This window comes from Podarcis liolepis (assembly GCF_965112155.1).
Source record: "Podarcis liolepis genome assembly, chromosome: Z".
Lineage (NCBI taxonomy): Eukaryota > Metazoa > Chordata > Lepidosauria > Squamata > Lacertidae > Podarcis > Podarcis liolepis.
Genome location: NC_139570.1, coordinates 8,126,409 through 8,148,722, shown reverse-complemented (window position 1 = coordinate 8,148,722; position 22,314 = coordinate 8,126,409). Strand labels below are relative to the sequence as shown.

General features: G+C 47.5%; 1 protein-coding gene and 1 long non-coding RNA gene across 12 annotated transcripts in view; one reads left to right on the top strand and one right to left on the bottom strand.

Moving 5' to 3' along the window:
* AFF2 (ALF transcription elongation factor 2) overlaps nt 1–22,314 on the bottom strand; it is a 399,262-nt gene that overhangs the window by 40,950 nt on the left and 335,998 nt on the right. The gene's annotated exons all lie outside the window — the stretch shown is intronic.
* LOC310698921 overlaps nt 1–22,314 on the top strand; it is a 50,986-nt gene that overhangs the window by 6,777 nt on the left and 21,895 nt on the right. The window contains exon 2 of the long non-coding RNA XR_014521823.1: nt 54–162. This is a non-coding gene — a long non-coding RNA (uncharacterized lncRNA). The remainder of the gene's footprint in view (nt 1–53; nt 163–22,314) is intronic.

The following is a 22,314-nucleotide window of genomic DNA, read 5'->3' as shown; positions in this document are numbered from 1 at the left end:
AAGATCAAGGGACAGAAGATTGACTGATGGAAATGCTATTCTCTCTTTAACAGAGTCATGTGCACCCCAGTCTCCAAGCAGTGAGAGACTCCAGAGATGCCTGAGCCTAATTAGAGTTTGGTTTCCTTGTAATGAAGGTAAATGGAGACTTTAGGATATATGGTTTCATTTACCTTTACCTTTACAATTTGAGCATGGGAAGCAAGGGCTCTTGCTGTTAGACTGCGACTCCCCTTATCCCTGACCATTGATCGCACTGCCTGGGGCTGCTGGGAGTTAGAGTCCAACATCTGAAGGACACCACAGAGGTGACCCCTGACCTCTCATATCACTTTCTGTCACTGCACCTCAAAAAGTGATATTGCAGATCTGGAAAAGATACAGGAAAAGGCATCCAAAATGATCAAGGGGGTGTATGAGGAAAGGTTAAAATGGTTAGGGATTTATAGTTTTTTTGGGGGGGGGAATGTCAAGCAGGGGAAAACATGACAGAGGTGTATAAAACCATGCCTGGTGTTTAGAAAGGGGACAAAGTAAAGTTTTTCTCCTTTCATAACCCTAGATCTTGGGTTCATCTGATGACGCTTAATGGCAATTCAGGAAGGACTCCTTCACATATTGCACAGTTAAAACTATCCATTTGCTTCCAAAAGATTTGGTGGTGGCCACTATCTTGGACAGCTTTAAATTAATATTGGATAAGGCTATCAGTGACAACCAGCCATGATGTCTGCATTACCTCTGGTATCAGAGACGACATGCCTCTGAATAGGAGCTGCTTGTGACTGGGAGAAGGCTGTTGGGTGGTCATGCCCTGGGGTTGCAGATCCTCCAAGGGTCCCCATTTTCCAGGGACATCCCTGATTTAGAGAAGCCATCCCTGTTTCCAATCTGATCCTGTAATATCCCACTTTTCCTTAGGATGTCCCTATTTTCATTGGAGAAATGCTGGAGGGAATGGAGTTATCTGACCCCCTGAGCTGTCTGAAGGCAATCCTGCATAGGGAAGGTTTTTTAAATGTTTTATTATATTTTTATGTGTGTCGGAAGCTGCCCAAAGTGGCTGGGGCAACCTAGTAAGAAGTGTGGGGTATAAATGGTAAAATTATCATTATAGAATGGGACGTCCCTATTTTAAATGGAGAAATGTTGGAGGATATGGGGTTGCTACAGGCATCTAGTTGGCCACTAAGGGTATAGGGGGCCAATGAACTGTTCCAGCAGGACTCTTCTTACGTTTCTACTAGAGTCTGGATAGTGGGGACAAGGGATGGGGAAGAAAAATAAAATACTTCTCAATTAAAGGTGGATCAACACCAGTCATCCTTCAAAAATTGCACCTTTCTTAATTTTGCAATGCAGTTCTGCATCCAAGTAATGTGTACAAAAATGGATATACTGTACAGTAGGGCAAAATGTGCATGTGTATTATGTGTATTAGTGAAAATAGCCATGTATAAAGGAAATTGCATACAGAAATGAGTTTGTTTTTTGAAATGCACACTGAAATTGCTGGTGAATTTTCATGAGAACTTTATTTTTTATTTAATCACAAATGGATGTGGAAATGCTGGAGAGGTGAACGTGAGACTGCAAAAATGACAAATGGAAAGAAACCAAAGCTGATACCCATCGCTAGGGATGACTACAGGCCTTGGAGACCATGTCCATAAAAAGGCCTGCTTCCCCCTCATTTCATGTGCACCTTAAGTCAATCAGATATGAACAAGTGAAGCTGATTTATAGGAGTCAGAGCACTGGCCTATCTAGCCCACTGCTGTTTCCTTGGATCAGCAGGAGCTCGTCAAGGTTTCACCGATAGGCCCTTCCCAGCATTGCTAGCAAAAATGGAGAGTGAACCTGTGGCCTTCTCCACTCCACAAAATCTCCTGTTGCACTAGGGCTATCTGCTTCTCTGTGCTAGATCTTTTATTTGCTGTTGAATCAAACACTCCATAGCTACCAAGAGCACTCCCTCCTCCAGTTCAGTAGTTTGAGGAAACAAGCCATCTGATTTGCACGTTCAAGCCTCCACTTTTGCTTCATGTACAGTGGTACCTCAGGTTAAGAACTTAATTTGTTCTGGAGGTCTGTTCTTAACCTGAAACTGTTCTTAACCTGAAGCACCACTCTAGCTAATGGGGCCTCCTGCTGCCGCCACGTCATTTCTGTTCTCATCCTGAAGCAAAGTTCTTAACCCGAGGTACTATTTCTGGGTTAGAGGAGTCTGTAACCTGAAGCGTATGTAACCTGAAGCGTATGTAACCTGAGGTACCACTGTAGTTCTTAAAGTTACAGATTCATTTCCAGACATTTCTTAAATGATTACAGAGCTGTCATGAGCATGGCTTATTTTTCTGCACCATAAATGATGAACAAATGTGCAATTCATGCATTGGTTGTGTGTCACCCCCCCCCCCCGCCTGCTCACTGCTGAGACTGTTATTACATTATTTTCAACACATCATTTACCCATAATATTTTAATAAACCACTTTAAAGGTGAAGCAGAGTAGTTACAATAAATAACTACTGTATTACTGGCAATTATTAATTTTGAGAACGAACGGTGCCGGATCTTCACATTGCAAATATATTCACAGCGCAATGGTAGGCATTGCCTACTCAGAAGGAAGCACTGTTTAGTTCAGTAGGACTTACTTTCAGGTAAGTATGTAAGAATGTCACTTGGCACTGGGGCTACCAACCAAGTAAAGAATGTTCATTTTTTTATTGGATAAATGGCAGATAATTAATTCATTAATGTATTTAAAGTAAATATACTTATTATACAAAGCAACCATTGGGTTGGATCCAGAGTCAAGATAAGCAGAGACAGGCAGCACTGAATAATATCCCAGAACTCAGACCTGTTTGGTGACATTGGGAAGTAGATGGGCTGTTTGATATCTGGACCCTTACCTGATTCAACACCAAACCCTGTGATGCTGCAATCAACAAACTGTGGCCATTTAAAACCCATCTCAGCCTATGTGCAATTATTTGCTTCCACATGCTGCATCCCTGTTGCGTGTGGGCACACTGCCTACTGATTAAACTGATCTAGCTTTGACACCCTGGTTGATAAAAATGTGACAAGTCTTTTCCGAAAGGACAAAGACTGTCTGACGTCACTCCATGAAGGCTGAGCAAAATTTATCTTCCAAGCTGATTTTTATGTAGAAGGTGCCCAGTATCCAAAGATTTCAGCCGTATCTTTTGGACTCGCCCCCCATGTCTATCTCTCTATCTGGAATGAAGTTTCCATCATACAATGTATCACAGGCTACTAACTTCTTGCAAACTCCTATTTAAAAACAAACCGAATAGGATGATTTAAAGATGGTGATAAGCTTGCTCATAACAGCTAGGTTGTGTGTAGGGCAACACAGGAAATCTCCAGAACCCCCTATTATTACAGAATAGCTAAGGAAAACCTGGGAAGCCATCATATTACCCAAACTCACTTATAATTCAAGTTCCAAGCAAAACACACAAAACTACAAAATAATAATTTCACTGATTAATAGTCTTTAAATATAAACTATTGGAATGATAAAATTCATAATATGCAACCGCATGTCTTTTTTTAAAAAAATTCAAAACAAAAACTTGTCTTTTAAGAGCCACTGAGCTAAAAATCTACATGAGAGTTGAACTGATAAAGATAATTGCTGCATCTGTCTTATTCGTTGCTTTTTCTTTATTTTAATATGCTGCTTGTTTGCACTGCTTATTCATCTTCATTAATGCTTCTATTTTTAACAAAAAACCCACCTCCCATTCTTCCTGTACATTCTGAGTTATTGAAAATATTTTAAAGAATGTTTTTAAAAGAGAAGGCCACAAAGACAGAAACCTCCAACTTTCTCAGCTGCTGGACTGAACTTCACTACCCAAGTCAGAGATGGGCTACATTTTGCAAACCAGGGGCTGCATTGGGCCACATGCCATATGTAGGTGGGGCCAGAGGCAGAAGTGGGCAGAGCAATGCATGCAAATTTTAATTTTGCACAGGAAGCAGGTTTACACACACACACACACACACACACACACACCCTGCATCCAGGCAAAACATGACTCATTATCAAACTACACCTTCCAGCCAGGTCAAAACATTTATGGAGGATCCAAAGCAGGACCAGTCAGGGGTGTGGTCTGGGGTGATTTCTAAGGACCAGAAAAGGAAGATTAAAGGGCCGCACTTGAAATTTCCCACACCTGATCAAAGTAAATGCAACAGTAGGATTCAACAGGGCATTTCCCTCTTTTTATGTGCTTTTTTATTACACATGTACCCCACCTTTCCTCCAAAGGAGTTCAAGGCAGCATTCATGGTTTCACAACGATAATATGTGCTAAGTCAGGGTAAGATAAAATGGCTATCCAGATATCCCCAATGAGCTTTGCCACTGACTGGGGACTGGAACCGGAGTGTCCCAAATCCTAGTTCAACAATTTAAACCAGTGGTAACCAACTACAGCCCTTCAGAAGTTGGGACTGCCATCACCTCTGGCTTCAGTGGCCATATTTGCTGAGATTGATGCGAGTCCTGCAATGTCCGCAGGGCACCACCATACTGGTAGCTTTAACCACCATATTTTAACCTCCGTGTCCTACTGGCTCAGGTGAGTGAGTGGTAAAGGGAACCAGTGGAACAAGTGTCATTTGTAAGCATTTTGTAACAAGCATTTTGGTACAGAAAGGCAAGATGAAAAGACAAACAGTGTCCCAAGCTATAAAAACAACACAAAAAACTCCCTTCCACTAATTCCCCGTTTTGGGGGAAATAAATAAATTCCCATATGGGAAACTTAGCATGTTCTCTCTGCATTACAATAATGGCTTCTGTTCATTATTACACTATGTGCTAGTTTGAAAAGAGGTGGCTTTCCAAGGGTACAAGAGACTACCTGACCAACAGAAATAGCTTTTAATCCATTTTGGATTAAACATTGCCTCAAAGGTTTTTATGCAAGAGGCAGAGTCAACCTCTCATCCCAACTTCAAATTTCTTGCTAATTATGACATTCAAAACACAAGAGGGTGTTTCTGCTGAAGATAAATGGATTTCAGAACCCGTCTCAGCATTCACAATAAATCAGAAAATGACTATTAATAAACAGCTGTGTTGGACTGGAGAGGAAATGACAGATTTTACAAAGATCTTCTCCCATCGCTTGCCTGATGTTATCAGTGTCATGTATAAGGCTGGCATCTTAAATCTTTGCCATCAGAATCCTGGAAGTCAAAAGGCTCAGCTCTTTAAAACCAAATTCACAATGCCTGCTGCTCTGAATGACAGTAAAAGAAATAGTGTAAATCTGATTGATAACCTTGCCTTCTAGCCAGTTTCCCTCCACCCTGCCATTGCTGTCAACCATTGCCATAGCAAGTCCCCAGTTGGGGAGCGGGGGGAAGCAGGCTGCCTGCTGAAAAACCACAGATTGGGCATTGCATAGTTAGGTGTTATGGATGCTTATGTACCACAGAATGAGAGTCATACAAAAAAAGAAGAAGCTTTTTTGTGTGCATCCAGGAACTCACTCATGCTTAATTTTATTTCTGTTTTCATCTGGATCTGGCCTCTTGCGGTAAAATAAAGTAAATCTGATCTCTTTTTAATTGTTGCTGAGAACAGGAAGTTTCAAAAGGCTTCTGTCCCAACCTCCTAAAATGCATTTATATCCCACCTTTATTCCAAGGATATCAAAGCGCTGTAATTTTTTCCCCTCACAGGTAAAGGACCCCTGGACGGTTAAGTCCAGTCAAAGGCGACTATCGGGTGCAGCGCTCATCTTGCTTCAGGCTGAGGGAGCCAGTGTTTGTTCACAGACAGCTTTCCGGGTCTTGTGGCCAGCAGGACTAAACTGCTTCTGGTGCAACAGAACACCGTGATGGAAACCAGAGCACACAGAAACGCCATTTACCTTCCTGCCACAACGGCACCTATTTATCTACTTGCACTGGTGTGCTTTTGAAACTGCTAGATGGGCAGGAGCTGGGGCAGAGCAACGGGAGCTCACCCCATTGGGGGATTCAAACTGCTGACCTTCCGATCAGCAAGCCCAAGAGGCTCAGTGGTTTAGACCACAGCACCACCCATGTTCTCTTTTCTCACAACCACCTTGTGAAGTAGCTTAGGCTAAGAGGCGGTAACAGACACAAAGTCATCCAATGAGCTTCATAGGCAAGTGGGAACTTGAACCCTGGTTTCTTAGGTCAATGTTTAACACTCTAAGCGCTACACCATGATAGTAGAACTCTCTGAATTGTCAGCTGCCCCAACTCCACACAGGTGTCAGCCAATTCTGTCAAGTGGTGGGTGGTTATCAGGAAACTCATAGCATGGTGATGGTGGCTCTTTATGGGGAAAGTAGGTATGGGGCTGCATGCCTGCAATTTTTTAAATAAAAATTTACGGGTCAACAAGCTCTGTGCTTACCGAAAAATGGTCTGCACACATCAGCAACCGGTTTTCACCTTCTTTTCACAGTAAGCTGCTCAAAAGTTAGGTCTCCATACACACTCACCTCTCCCTAGCCTGGCAAGCAAGATGGGCATCTCACAGTCAAAGGACATATTCTGCCCAGGAAAAGCACAAGATGCGGGTGCAGAGCAGAATTGGTAGGTCTGGCTTAAAGAGTGGGATCAGCCTAGGGAGAGTCCCATGGGCCAAATAGATATCATGACTGGCCCCTGGGCCTTAGGTTCCCCAAACCTACTCTACACTTATAGCCGAATCACACTAAGTTGGGATACAACCGTTTGACACCCCCCCCGGATGCTGTTGGACAAGTCCCAACTTGAAGTTCAATAACACCTGGAGGGCCACAGACTGTGGGAGGGACTAACTTTGGCCTATTTATTTATCTAGGAAAGTGACCCACAAACAAAAAGGCCTAGCCATGTTGCTTTGTTTCATTTTTTTTGCTTCCTGGTTGGTTGGTTGGTAGGCAACCCTTACTTTGCAGAGATATTTTTATTTCCATTTTTATAGCTGTTTTCTTGGTTTATTGTAGCCTGCTGTCAAGAAGTATTTGCAAAAGAGCACAGTGCGTGACTCATCTAAATCCTCCGTATGACTCATTTGTATGGGATAGAGCTCCTGAGGAGTTTTAACATAAAAGAAAGAAAAGGAAGGAGGGAGGGAAGAAAGAAAGAAAACACTAGCTCTATGGGATAACAACTTGTTCCTATGGCAGGCATAATTACCAGGGCCATATAAGATTAAAGTGGAAACTCAGTGGGCTTTTTCAGCATGTTGCTGCGCCATGACCATGTTGACAAATTCTGAATACGAAGTTGGCTGCACTCCTCACGACAAAGCTCCCTCCCTCCCTCCCTCTTATGGACTCCAGCAGCTCTCTATCAGGAGTCGAAACCATGTGAAAACAGTTAGTTACTTGGAGTAAAAGATGTCAACGGAGTTAGCCCTGTCCTTGCTTTGTGCAGTTCCATCCCAAGCATATTTACTTGGATGCAAGGCAACAACTTACCCCAAAGAGAACAGCCTTGTGTTAAATGTCCATATGCCATTTTATGGGGATCATTGCAGACTGAGAAATGTTTACCATGATTTGCATCTTTGCTGTGGTGGGGATGGCTGGGACCAGGTGACCTTTCCGCCTGCTCAGTCTGCTGCCCAGGAACTAACTACCCATGGGTAACTTTGGTGGAGGCTGATCGGTTACGATAAATGGGACACTGTTCCATCAACACTCCAACATATTTGCACCGGCAAGAGTGACAGAGATCATCTTTACCTAACCATCCCAGGGTCAATGACAGTCACATTTACTAGTGGCAGCATCTACGCCTTAAGTTTGAGGCCCAGACGGTTGAATTTGTGTGCTTATCTCCATGAAAACTTGCCTGAGTAAGTTGGATAAAAAGTAGGGTGATGGTGGTTTGGAAAGCATTAGGTGGAAGCTCACCCCCCATGACATCATCAGGAGATTGAGAAGGGACAACTGAAACTGAGTTTCCAAATGTTTGCCAACACCTTAATAATAATAATAATAATTTATTTTACTTGAATCCAGCCCGAATCTGACTGGAGTTGAAGCAGTGTTGACACACCATTTGCTAATAACGTTTTGTTTGTTAATTTTATTTATTTCTTACCCACCCCACTTATTCATTCTGGCTTATTAATTTGTTGGTCTGGTGGTTTTTATAATTCTAAATTCATCGCAGGTCTCCCTCCAGTATCCCTCCCCCTTTTTTTACTATGCGATATGCAAGGAAATACAGTAAATACACCAACAACCTGAAAGCTGCTTAGCGAAATGATTTTTAATATACTAGGCAGTGTGAGAATGTGAAAAAAGAATCCATAATGACAACAAAGATTAGCCATTTGCTCTCTAACCTTATTTACAGAAGCAATCAGAGGTATTCAGGTCGAGTTAATGACCCTGTCTCCAATTAATTCAATTGTCTACACACAACATTGATGCAGCAGCTGTATCAGGGACAATTGCAAAGGGAATACACACAACTCCATTAAAAGTGACAGTAATAATGCATTTATTACCAAGGAAAAAAGCACACTATTGTATCATAAATTCAGGATGTTAAATTATACCCCATGCTTTAACAGAAATTCAATTAGTGAAATAATAATAACTATAGCAAAGACTAGGGAGCGCGAGAGCAAAAGGAGGGAAGCTGGCTGTGCCTAAATTCCTCAGATTAAAAATTTGGCTGCTTAGTTACCAGCAGTTGGCTGGTTCTGCAGTTTCTCTGGTGCGAAGTCGTTCTTTTGAATCAGTGCCAGACACCCCCCTTGTTTTATGAACAAGTTGCAAAATGAAATCTGAAGCTTTTGAATCCAATTATGAAAGGCGCACTGGAATCTATCATTGGTTTAAAAAGTGCCTTTTTTTCCTGCTGCTGTGTTCAGATTTGTATAGTAATTGAGGTAAGCACAGGTGCTGTTCATTATGGGCCATTGTGCGCCATCTGAATTCTGGGAATGGCAGAATTAAGGCTGTTTAAAACTCTGTGTGAATAACAAACAAGCATGATTTGGAGGTTGTTTGTACAAGCCTGGACACAGCTCATCTGGGGCTCCTAAGACACCTGCTCACCCTTTTCGCAACCAAAACACTCTCATTGACATTCTGGCTATTTTTCCCAAGGATAATTTTGCAGGAACCCTACATTTCCTCCCTCCCCTCAGGCTGTTATCGATGGCAGAACTACTGACAAAAGAAAAACAAGGATATGACAATTATCCAATGTAACGGGGAATGCTGAAAGCTTTAAAGCCACATTTTTGCTTGAGAGGATTGAGCCGCAGGCTGCCTTACGAGTGAAGTAAGAAATTGCTTCTCACTCAGGTTGTTATTTCCATCTGGGAATCTGTTCTGGATGAGGACTATTGTGCAAAGGAGCTAACAACTGCTTCCCCCACCACCTTCCCTGACCTTCACGTCTACACTGCATGTACACAGAACTAAACCCCACTTACAGTACTGTATATCACCAGGGATATTTGAATCTGTATCGCCAGGGATATTAGACAAAGGGATGAAGTTCAGTGGCAGAGCATCTGCCTTGCACACAGAAAGTGCCAGGTTCAGTCTTCAATGGCACCTCCAAGTAGGGCTGTGAGGCTCCAGACTGAAACCCTTGAGAGTCACTGCCATTCTGCATTATCTGTACAGAACAAGGTGGACCAATGGTCTGACTCAGTATAATGCAGATTCCTTCATTCATTCCCATGTTGTGTAAGCATCTGAAGTAAATGCTACCTGTGGACCAGTTCCAGTGATCTTGTCCTTTCTTATGGGACATCCTAAAGCCCCCTAACAGCCTGATTTAACTTGTTCTCAACCTGAATCTAGTCCTTCTAAGCACTGCCTTAGCATAACTCGGTGGGGAGAGACAGTTCTAAGATATAGACCAATATCATGCTGTGGCCCCAAAATGCCAGTAGGGGCCACTACTGATGTCTGCCCAGGGAGTCTGAGTCTGGGAGTCACCATTTAAAGTTCCCAACATGTCCAAAGAATGAAGTTGCATCAAGGTAATTGTGGGAAATGGAAGTTCTTACACTGATGCTAATGTTGCTGCCTCGTAAGTCCATGTGGATGGGGAGGAAGTTCCACTAATGTAGGAAAGCAACCCCCCCCACCAAAAGGCACTATGCAGAAGACCCCCCCCCCTTAAACCTAGAGCTAGCCAACTAAGACATGGTTTAGCTCAAGAAGGTATTGGAAAGCCAATTAGGCCCCTGTGGGTGACTTTCCAACAAGGGCCACCACATATCTATCTGTTGTGCCTTATTGAATAGACATTGTGCATAAGTGTTGCCTGCAGTGCACATCCACCAGACAACATGGAGCAGCTGCTTGTATTCTTATTTGCTATGCATATACATGGTCTTCAAACAGTGCTGCAGGTTGCAGTTCACACAGTGACCAGGGAATTTGAATTTTTACTCTCTCTCTTTCTACACTGCTGTATTCACGGTGGTTTACAACTCATAAATGTCAACATGTGGAACAAGGATCTCATTACTATCCAGTAAGATTTCAAATCTAACTGACAACACATTTGACGAATCCATTCCACATATGGTAGTGGAGGGTTATTGTATTGATAGACAAATTCATGGAGAATAAGGCTAATTCTCTTTTAAAGCCATCCAAATTGGTAGCCATCACTACCCCTTATGGGAGTGAATTCCATACTTTAGCTATGCACTGTGTGCTTTCTCTTGTCTGTCTGACTATATTTTGGAAATGTAGCTTCACTGGATGCCCTCCACCCAGTTCTAATATCTCAGAGAGGGAACAAACTTCTATCCACTATCTCCCCATTGGGAATACTTTTACACTTCTCTGTCCTGCCTCCTCTTACCTGCCTTTTCTCTAAACTAAGAATGCATCTTAAGGAACAACAGATCATCATAACTTCTCTTTACATGTTGACTTTGTGAATGTAAGCTCAGTGGCCACACCCAGGCTTCTAAGGTTGAAAACTACATTTGTTTTCAGCAGGATTATATCTATGCATGTGGTCACTGAAACACTTCTCCCACTGGACCCACTCTATCTTCATGCAATTTTGAGGATGAAGAGGCAGATGAGCTCAAATACGTGAAAAAAGGATTCCTGTTTGAAGTCCTAACATGACAGGGGACAATTTTCTCCAAACAAAGGATGGCCATATTTTTTGAGGGATGGGTGGCAGCCCTACTACCACTACTAATTTCCCCTCTTTCCCCAACCATTTATATACCATTTAGCTACAACGGTCTCCAAGCTGTGTATAAGAATCACAATACAATGGAAATAAAAACTAGTTCAATTTATAACATCAGATTTCATTTAAAATGCCTGCAGCATTTTTTAAAGCATTCAGTAGGCACAGGGAGATGTCCTGTTTGTCTTTAGCTGGAAGCAAGTTCTATAAAATCAAGCCCAGAGTACTGAATGCATTGTGGATATTTAGCTGTGCACCTTAGCTATGGGAAACCACCAACAACTGACTCCTGCCCAAGACATCAGTGATCAGTCGGAGATATACGTTGTTAAGGGCCTTGCAAACTAACACAAGATCCTTGAAACTCTCCCAGTAGCGTATGAGCAGCCCGTGCAAGCTTTTGAGCACTAGAGTTATGTGCTGTCAATGCAATTCTGGGCTGCATCAATGGGAGTATAGCATCTAGATCAAGGGAAGTAATAGTGCCACTGTATTCTGCTCTGGTCAGACCTCACCTCGAGTACTGTGTCCAGTTCTGGGCACCACAATTCAAGAAGGACACTGACAAACTGGAACGTGTTCAGAGGAGGGCAACCAAAATGGTCAAAGGCCTGGAAACGATGCCTTATGAGGAACGGCTAAGGGAGCTGGGCATGTTTAGCCTGGAGAAGAGGAGGTTAAGGGGTGATATGATAGCCATGTTCAAATATATAAAAGGATGTCACATAGAGGAAAGAGAAAGGTTGTTTTCTGCTGCTCCAGAGAAGCGGACACAGAGCAATGGATCCAAACTACAAGAAAGAAGATTCCACCTAAACATTAGGAAGAACTTCCTGACAGTAAGAGCTGTTCGACAGTGGAATTTGCTGCCAAGGAGTGTGGTGGAGTCTCCTACTTTGGAGGTCTTTAAGCAGAGGCTTGACAATCATATGTCAGGAGTGCTCTGATGGTGTTTCCTGCTTGGCAGGGGGTTGGACTCGATGGCCCTTGTGGTCTATTCCAACTCTATGATTCTATGATTCTATCTGTCCCCATCAGCAGTCTAGGTCCAGCATTTTGCACCATCTGAAACCTCAGGGCTAAGCCCAACCAAGGAGAGCTCCCAATAATGATAGCAATAATAAAGCAAGAGCAGGCATTGTGGAATAGACGTGCTTGAGACATGGCCTTATCCACCAATTGTCTAACTCAGTTTAAAGCAGCTTCCAAACAACTGAATGGTTTTGCATACATTAAAGCCAGTTTTCTGAACACTACCCCACTGACAGATTTCACAAAGATCAACAGATGTTTTCTCTTCACAAAGTGGTCCACATGTATAAAAATGACCACCAAACCACGAGCGCATGTTAAAAACTTTTTTTAAAAAGCCACCTAGAATCAATAATCTTATAAAAACATTTTAGAAAGCCAGCCTCAAAAACAAGACACACCAGACACACCTAAACATGCTATAGATTAAAAAGCAATTCTATTTTTGTAGCCCATAGTCATAAGCCAAAGAACACAACTCACATTTTTTTGTGTGGCAGACCCAGTGGAAGCCTGTTGGATCAGACTAAGGATTCACTCTCCTCAACAACCAGCTTCTGATGATGGTCAGTCAGGGGCCTCCTAGAGGCCCACTAGCAGAGCTTGAAAGCAGCAACCTTTCACCACTGCTTCACTCTAGCAACTGCTGAGATACAATCCACGCCATCCATTTAAAGCATATGACTCCCTCCAAAGAATTCTGGGAATTGCATCTCAATCTAGGATCACACCTGCTATTCATATCAGAGGAACTGAATGAGAGGTGGTGTTTCACCTGCAGTAGCAATATATCTCAGGCTGGACCTGGTTTCAGGAGTCAGAGGGGAAGGCCTGTTGCTTGTGGGCTTGAAGGAGGAATCTGACTGGCCATTGTGAGATGTAGGTTGCTGAGGAAAGGTCCACTTTAACAAAAATGACAACCCCCAGACGGTTTTTGTGTGTGACAGTCACCATGTGCTTTAAATATGTGGTGTGGACTTCCAGCTTTCCTGCTGTGGGAAATGGCTGCCTCCCACATGAACGGACCCCAGCCGTGCCAGTAATTCGGGGCTGATATGAGGGTAATTAGCCCTGGTAGACTCCCCAGGGTGGGGGAGGACTGTCTCACAGACCCATGGATCGTCCGTGATCTGTCGGCTCGCATCAAGGTGAGAGCGGCAGGGGCACTGGGTCTAAGAGCACAGTACGGCTGGCACTCTCCAGAGCCACTCCTACACGCAGGGGCACCTGTTTCTTAAAAAGTAATAAGATTTGGCGTAAAGTAGGCGTATTCTAGACTGAAGGAGAAAAGGGAAACAATCTGCAGAACTGCACAGTCGCTGGTGTTTTAAGTTTGGACTTCAAAGAGATTCTCATCATTGGTGTTTTGATTTACGGAGGCAATTGGTATGTACTTTCTTTATATCTGCATTTGCTTTTAATTATTCAACTGCACAGTTTTAATCGGACTTGACAAAAGATAAAGGAGCAGCTAAGATGGTGTTTGCTAGCTCTGACGCAGGACAAAAAAAGAGCAAATTTCTCCCTTTTTCGAGGGAGTGGGAAACATTTGTTGGCTGATTCTACAACAATCTGAGACAATAATTTGGGAAATATCCCACAAAGCGTGTTCTCATTAAAGGAGAGCACGTGTTGCGGATGGGGCCGAGCAAAGCACCCCATGGTTGCCAGGCAGGATAGATTGAAGGGGCTTGGATCGGATTGGTGGTTGGTGTTACTAGGGTAAATTTGATGTTGCCAATTTAGGGGTGGGAACAGAGGTTATTTAAACAAGGCTCACAGCATGTTCCTTTCTCTTTTGCTGTGGGCAAAATAAAATAAAATAAATAATAAATAAAAAATAATAAAAAAAATAATAATAAAGTAAAATAAAATAGGTCCTTGCTTTAGGTGGTTCCGTGATTTTGCACCCTGTGATTACCTTCAAGGCTGCTGCCCTCTTTAGGGCTGATGGGGTGCATCTTTCCCCTATAGGGAACGACACCTGGTTGGCTACGGTTGCTTTGGGATTGAAGGAAGGGTTGCATTTGTGAGTGGTTTGGCGGTGAGCTAAGGCTCTGTGGCGGTTAGGCATTGGTTTAAATTGGTTGGTGGAGGGGTATGGATTGGCTGTGCCTGCCCCTCCAATGCTGCTGCTGCACGGGAATTCTGTTAAAGGAATTCAGGGGCTTACCATCCTCTCGTCCAAACCCCTGGAATCGGGTGTGGGCCATGTAAGCTCCTGGGAGCATGCGGGGAGAAGCTGAGGGTCTGTGTCGCAGCTCCAGTTATCCCTGATCTTGTTCCTCCACACTGGCTCTCGCTGGAATCCGGGAGTCAGTGCTGTCCCCCAAGGCGGGGGGGACGGGGGACGGACAGATAGTCATAACCAATGCCTAAGCAACCACTCACAATTTGTATTTTAATAAAGTTGTGGCCAAAATTATGCCAAAAACCTTAAACAAAAATTATGTGTGATGTGTGAGTTATTGGGGTAGGGGTGTTTTGGGGACCTCAGCACGCAATATACAGTGAATCTGTTTGCATGCTTTTCTTCATTATGGATGAGAGAGAAGGCAAAGCAGGCATCTAGCAGCTCCCCTCCAGGGCCCGGAGGGCGGGGTCTGAGTGATCCCCGGGAAAGCTGATCAATCGCCAAATGATTTATATCTTCATTGCTACACATATTCAAACTGTACTCAGGAGATCAAAGGATACATGGCTGTTTAACATGATGAGAACAGATGAACCAGGGACTGAGAATTTTGAGAGTTTAAGAAAATATGAGAACAAGAAAAAGGCAGAAAACATAATTGTGTGAGATGATACCTGCAGAGGTCCAGAATATGGGAAGTCTGTTTGAAATTTAATAATTAATAATTCGGATTGTAATCCCCCCTTGATTTGGATTATGATTGGATTAGATTTGTTAATAATTGGATGTTCTTAATGGAAAACTAATAACATTTTTTAAAAAAATAAAATAAAATAAATATGTGGTGTGGATGCAAACGAAATCTGTACCTGGAGCTTTGTCATGCCTGAAAGAAAAGCTAAGATATGTCCTCCATACGTTTCCCCTAATACTATTTTAAAGCTACTTCAGATTGCAATCATAACCCTATTTACCTGGGAGTAAGCTCATTGGAATCCAATAGGACTTGGCCTGGGGGGGTGGGGCCATGACTGACTCCAGCTACAAAACCTGAGGCTGATGAGATCAGAGACTATCTTGGCTGTGAGTTCTGGAAGACCTGCTCCTTGCCTTGCAAGCCTATTTTTCCACCTCCCCCTCCCCTGGCCTGGGAGGGCAGTGCCTGGACTGACTCCAGCTATGAAAGCTCAGGGTGCTGAACAGACTCTTGGGTTGGGGTATGGTATTGTTTAGCGGGTTTTGTTGGGTGGGGGATATAATTTTTTTGTATCTGTATTTTAGATCTTATTATGATTTATGTGGAAATTGTTCAGTTTGGTCGTGTATTTTATTTTATTTTTGATGTTTTATTCATTGCGTATGGTTACTTATGTTATTGTCAGGGGTTTAGGAGCAGAAGCACGGGCAAGGGAGGAAACAGAGAGCGAAGGGGAGGAGGCAGAAGAAAAGATGAGTGACGACGACGACCCGAGATCTCCTAGTCTTTCCAGTGAATCAGAGGATTCACAGAAAGGAGCACCAGTGGCGAGGGCAAGGGGGGAGTCTAGGGGGGCACCCCAGGAAGACAGAGCCAGAGAGGACTCAGGGGGGAGCAGCTGGAAATCGGGACCAGCGTCACCGCCAGGAAGCAGGGAAGAGGAAGGGAGCCAGGGGGGAAGCGCTGGCAGCTCACCACAGGAGGGAGGACATGAGTCAGGAGTGGCCACACCTCCACAGGAGGGAGGACATGAGTCGGGGATGGCCACACCTCCATCGGGGAGCGAAGAAACGGTTGAGAGGAAAGTGGAAGGTTGGGCGCGCGCGCCAAGTTCAAATGCAGAGGAAGGCGGCGCAGTAAGCAGCCCCGAAAGAGAGCCAGGTCCTAAAGCCCGGCGCAAGGAGGCAGGAGGGTCTGGGTCAGCGTCAGAAGAATCCCGGAAGGAAGAAGCCCCGGGGGGTAGAGGGACCCAGAGGAGGACAGTCAGGAGGAAAAGGTGGAGCAAGGCTAGGATATTAAGTTGGTGCACACAGGGCGGAGACTCAGACGGAGCTTTGCCGACCTAGCTACTAGGCGTAGAGTTGCGCGCAGCAGCGTGAGAATGGAAACTGTAATTCAATAAAGACTTTTACTTAATGACCGCTGGCTAGCGTGATCCTCTGTGAGCTAGGATCTTCAAGCAGCTCTGACAGTAAGCTCCGTCTGCACTTGTGGGCATCTACAGCCTCGAGGAGGGGAGAGACACAGGTGCCTACTAGCAAGCTCACGAACGGCAGACGACATGACGGCTGAGCAGCAGATAGAGGAACTCAGAAACGCGGTGGCACAACTGAACGCCGAGGCTCTAGCATCCAGGAAGAGGGAGGAGGAAGCAGCCGCAGCCTGCAGGGATCTCCAGGTCAGGTTAGACGTGCTGACAAAGCAGACACCCCGGCAGGAGGGCATTGGGTTGGCGAGACGGACAGGCGGGCTGGTCTCTCACTTCGATGGGAACCTGCAACAGTATCCCAACTTTAGAGCCGACGTACTGTGCGCACTGCAACTGCTGCATAAAGACTTTAGAGATGAACAAGAGAGAGTGGGGTTCATCATGTCCCATCTGCATGGGGATGCGAGAGCATGGCTACGCAATTTATGGAGAGATAAGGATCCGGCGCTACAGAATGCAGATGCCTTTATTAAAGCAATGGATGGGTGTTTTTTATCAAGTATTGACGTGGATCTTGCACGGAAGGAGGTGCATGGGCTGAGACAAGGGAGGGCCAGCGTCAGGCAGTACCATGCCCGCTTTTTCGCCTTGGTCAGTGCCCTGGAATGGGACAGAGATTCGGCTCCTGTAAGAGACCTCTTTTGGGAGGGGCTGCATAACTCGATTAAAGATGAGATCGCCAGGGGGGAGAGACCCCGAACCACCCAGGAGGTCGTTCAGAGGGCACTGGCAGTGGGGGTGAGGCTGGAAGGACGTCCGTGGAACAGGGACGAAGGGCGTGGAGGGCGCGAACCAGCCGGGGGCCCCTCCTTCTTTCCCAGGGAAGCAGCGCGGGCGCAATCCACGCCTCCGCCAGGAGGAGGAGCCGAACCTATGGAGGTGGGAGGTGCAAGGGCTCAGTCAGCAACCAGAGCCCTAGCACCAGCAGCAGTGAAAGCGAAGCCTCCTAGAGGGAACAGGAAGTGTTACGTCTGTGAGGAGCCAGGGCATATGGCGAAAGAGTGTCCCCAGAGGCCCCACAAGCTCACTGCAGCCTCAGCAATGGTGACTGCAGCAACACAGCAAGGAGGACCACAGCAGGGAAACGAGGCTGTCTGGCTGGAGGAAGAGGCACTGGGGCCCAGCCAGACGTGTTAGTGACGCAGTCCCCAGCGATTTTACAGCCCGTGAACCCCCTCCCGCCCAAACCAGTAGTGAGGCTCACAGCGTCTCTCCAACTGCCCAATGGAATCACCATGGACGTGCCAATCACCATTGACTCAGGCAGCAATGCGGACTTTATAGGGCAGGACTTTGTCGACAGGCACGCTGTGCAGTTGCTGCCGGCCACACTGCCCCTGCAGGTTGTCACGGTGGATGGCAGGGAGCTGCTTGGGGGGCAAGTGGTGAAGCAGACGCCACCAATGGTGATGCGACTTGGGAATCACAGAGAAATCATCAGCTTCAACGTCACTCGACTATCTGACACGCCCATTGTATTGGGCATGAGTTGGCTGGACAAGCACAGCCCAGCGATGGCTTGGTACCAGAGGCAGCTGACCTTCGGCTCTTCCTTTTGTGCTGAACACTGCATCGTGCCCAGGCAGGAAGGAGAGGAAGAGGAGTCACAGCTGCTGCTAGGCACGCTGCAAGCGATTCCACACAAGTACGCTGAATTTTTGGAAGTTTTCTGCGAGAAGGAGGCAGACAGGCTACCCCCTCACAGACCATATGACTGCAAAATTGACCTGCTGCCGGGGGCGGCGCTGCCGAAAGGGAAACTGTATTCCATGTCAGAGGACGAACTGCAGGAACTCAAAGAGTTCATTGACCATAACTTGCAACGCGGCTTCATCCGGGAGTCCAGGGCAGTGGGGGGCAGTCCCGTATTCTTTGTTAAGAAGCGGGACACGCCCCAGAAAAGACTGGTAGTGGATTACAGGATTTTGAACAGTCTGACTAGGCCATCGGACTTCCCCATGCCCCGAATTGACGACCTCCTCGCAAAGGTACGGAAGGGCAGAGTGTTCACCAAGTTGGACCTGCGGGGGGCGTACAACCTCATTCGCATGCGGGAAGGAGATGAGTGGAAGACAGCCATGTTCACGCCACTGGGGACCTACGAATATAGAGTTATGCCTTTTGGATTGCAAAATGGCTCCCACGTTTTTCAAGCGTTTATGCATCACGTGTTGGCGGGACTTCTCTACAAGACGTGCGTCTGTTTCTTAGATGACATCCTGATCTTTTCGGAGTCGCAGCAGGAGCATGACGGACACGTCAAGGAAGTGCTGAGCAGGCTAAAGCAACATAGGCTCTACGCCAAGCTGGAGAAGTGCCAATTTGACGTGCCGGAGGTGGATTTTCTGGGCTACAAGCTGTCTGACAAGGGGCTCGCCATGGACAGCGCCAAGGTTCGAGCGGTGTTGGATTGGAAGAGTCCGCGCAACCGGAAGGAGGTCCAACGGTTTGTCGGCTTTGCGAACTTCTATCGCAAGTTTATCAAGGGCTTCGCGATGCAGACAGCGGCCATCACTGACACGCTTAGCTCCAAGAAGAAGAAGTTCGTTTGGACAGCGCAGGCGGAGCAGTCCTTTCAGGCACTCAAGCGTCTCTTCGCGTCGGAAGAGCAGCTGCTTCATGTCAACCCCAGCAAGCCGATGAGGGTGGAGACAGACGCCTCGGACAGAGCCGTGGGGGCGGTCCTGTTGCAGAAAGACCCACAGGGGGTGTGGCGACCGGGAGCGTTTTACTCCAGGAAGCTCAGCAAGTCCGAACAGAACTACACCATCTGGGACAGGGAGTTGCTGGCCATTCACGCAGCGTTCAAGGCGTGGAGGCACTTTCTGATCGGCGCCAAGCACACGGTGCAGGTTTGCACGGACCACAAGAATCTAGAGCACTGGCGCACGGCACAGTTCCTGAACCAGAGGCAGATACGTTGGGCTGAGTTCTTTGCAAACTTCGACTTCCGAATAGAGTATGTCCCGGGGGACACCAACATCATGGCAGACGCTCTCTCCCGTAAGCCACAGTATCTGGAGGACGCAACGCCAGCGGCCGCCATGCACATCTTCGCACCAGCAGTGTGGGCGTGCGCCGCGGCGACCGTGGACCTAGAGGCGGTGCGACGTGCGTTGCAGGAGGACTCCTTCGCACAAGCAAAGATGGCAGAGGTGCAAAGGGGCAAGGCAGCGGCCGACGGTTTCCGGCTACGAGATGGATTGCTCATCCGAAAAGGGGCCATCTACGTGCCGGGAGACGAACTTCGAGCCAAGGTGCTGCAGCAGCTGCACGACGCGCCCACGGCCGGGCACTTTGGCAAGGAGAAGACGGTGGAATTAGTAGCCAGGGATTTCTGGTGGCCTGGAATGAGAGGGGAGGTCGCAGACTACGTGGCGAGGTGCGACACCTGCCAGAGGGCCAAACCAGTGCACAAACCGCCGGCCGGACTGTTGGAACCGCTGCAAACTCCGGTCGAACCTTGGGAAAGGGTGGCTCTGGACTTTGTCACGGATCTGCCCAGCTCAAGGGGCAAGACGGCAGTGCTGGTGGTGGTGGACCTGTTTTCCAAGATGGCGCATTTCATTCCGTGTGCGAAGGTGGCCACGGCGGAGCAAACCGCCAAACTGTTCATAGACCACGTGTTCAAGGTTCATGGTCTGCCACGGTCTATTCTGTCCGACCGGGGGCGGCAGTTCATCTCGAATTTCTGGCAGAAGCTGATGGGCTTCCTGAACGTCAAGATCAACCTGGCGTCGGCGAGACACCCGCAGACCAACGGGCAAGCGGAGCGGGTCAATGCCATCATGCAGCAGTACCTGAGATGTTATGCAAATCAACAGCCTGCGACGTGGGTGGATTACCTACCGCTTGCCGAGTTCGCCTACAACAACACGAAGCACGTGTCCACGGGGGTCACGCCGTTCTTCGCCAACAACGGGAGGCACCCCAGAACCTTCCCGGGACTGGAAAGAATGGGGGAGGGGGAGCCGCAGACAGCAGATGCGTTCGCGTCGGAGCTGCAGGAGGTCCACGATCAGCTGAGGCGCCACCTGGAGCTGGCCAAGCACGCATACAAGGTACAAGCAGACAAGCACAGAAGGGTTGGAGAAGAGCTCCACGTGGGAGACTGGGTTTGGTTAGCAGCCCACGCAGTGCCGGCCAGGTCGTTGGCCAAGAAGAAACTAGGGCATAAGCAACTGGGGCCCTACCAAGTCGAAGAGCAGGTCAACCCGGTAGCTTTCAGACTGGCACTTCCGGAGGGTTCCAGAATGCATCCGGTATTCCACAGATCGGTGCTCACTCCCTACAAGGCACCGCACAGGTTCCAGGAACCCGGAACAGCGCCGAGTCCGGTCAGAGACAGAACAGGGCACGCGGAAGTGGCACAGAAGGAGCGCATCAACGAAGTCACTGAGATTTTGGACTCCAGATGGGGGGAAGAGGGGGTAGAATACTTTCTCGCCAAGGAGGGCACCCCGGCCAGTGCGAACAGCTGGGTGCCGGGCTACGCCTTGGACGAACCTCTCCTCAAAGACGAGTTTCATGCCCTCTTTCCCCATAGACCTATGCCAGCAGAATATTTTGACGACTGGCTTTTCACGCCCACACTTTCGGCCAGCACTTTCCGGGGGTTCGACTCGGACGAGGACCCGACACAAGACGTCCGTTCCCCGGAGGGGTCACCCTCGGGATCTGCATCAGAACCCTCGTATTGGTGGGACGATAGGCCAGAGGAGCAGTGGCGCAGACGGTGGCTGGAAGGCCCAGGACGAGCAACACCGACAGGAGGAAGTGAGGGAGAGACGGACATGGACGTTTTCGGGGACGACCCTGGTTTCGAGCACGGCGGCACAGAGATGGAAGCGGAGGTGACTGTCGTCGACGAGAGCGGGGAGGAAGACCCGGGAGACTTCAGATGGAGGCCTGCCACGGGAAGCGACCGATACCCGACGTTCGTCCCTTTGCAACAGCAGCCCCCAGCTCCAGCACCGGAAGGAGGGGAGGGGGGAATGGGGGGCTTCGAGGTGGGGATGGATGTCAGGGGTTTAGGAGCAGAAGCACGGGCAAGGGAGGAAACAGAGAGCGAAGGGGAGGAGGCAGAAGAAAAGATGAGTGACGACGACGACCCGAGATCTCCTAGTCTTTCCAGTGAATCAGAGGATTCACAGAAAGGAGCACCAGTGGCGAGGGCAAGGGGGGAGTCTAGGGGGGCACCCCAGGAAGACAGAGCCAGAGAGGACTCAGGGGGGAGCAGCTGGAAATCGGGACCAGCGTCACCGCCAGGAAGCAGGGAAGAGGAAGGGAGCCAGGGGGGAAGCGCTGGCAGCTCACCACAGGAGGGAGGACATGAGTCAGGAGTGGCCACACCTCCACAGGAGGGAGGACATGAGTCGGGGATGGCCACACCTCCATCGGGGAGCGAAGAAACGGTTGAGAGGAAAGTGGAAGGTTGGGCGCGCGCGCCAAGTTCAAATGCAGAGGAAGGCGGCGCAGTAAGCAGCCCCGAAAGAGAGCCAGGTCCTAAAGCCCGGCGCAAGGAGGCAGGAGGGTCTGGGTCAGCGTCAGAAGAATCCCGGAAGGAAGAAGCCCCGGGGGGTAGAGGGACCCAGAGGAGGACAGTCAGGAGGAAAAGGTGGAGCAAGGCTAGGATATTAAGTTGGTGCACACAGGGCGGAGACTCAGACGGAGCTTTGCCGACCTAGCTACTAGGCGTAGAGTTGCGCGCAGCAGCGTGAGAATGGAAACTGTAATTCAATAAAG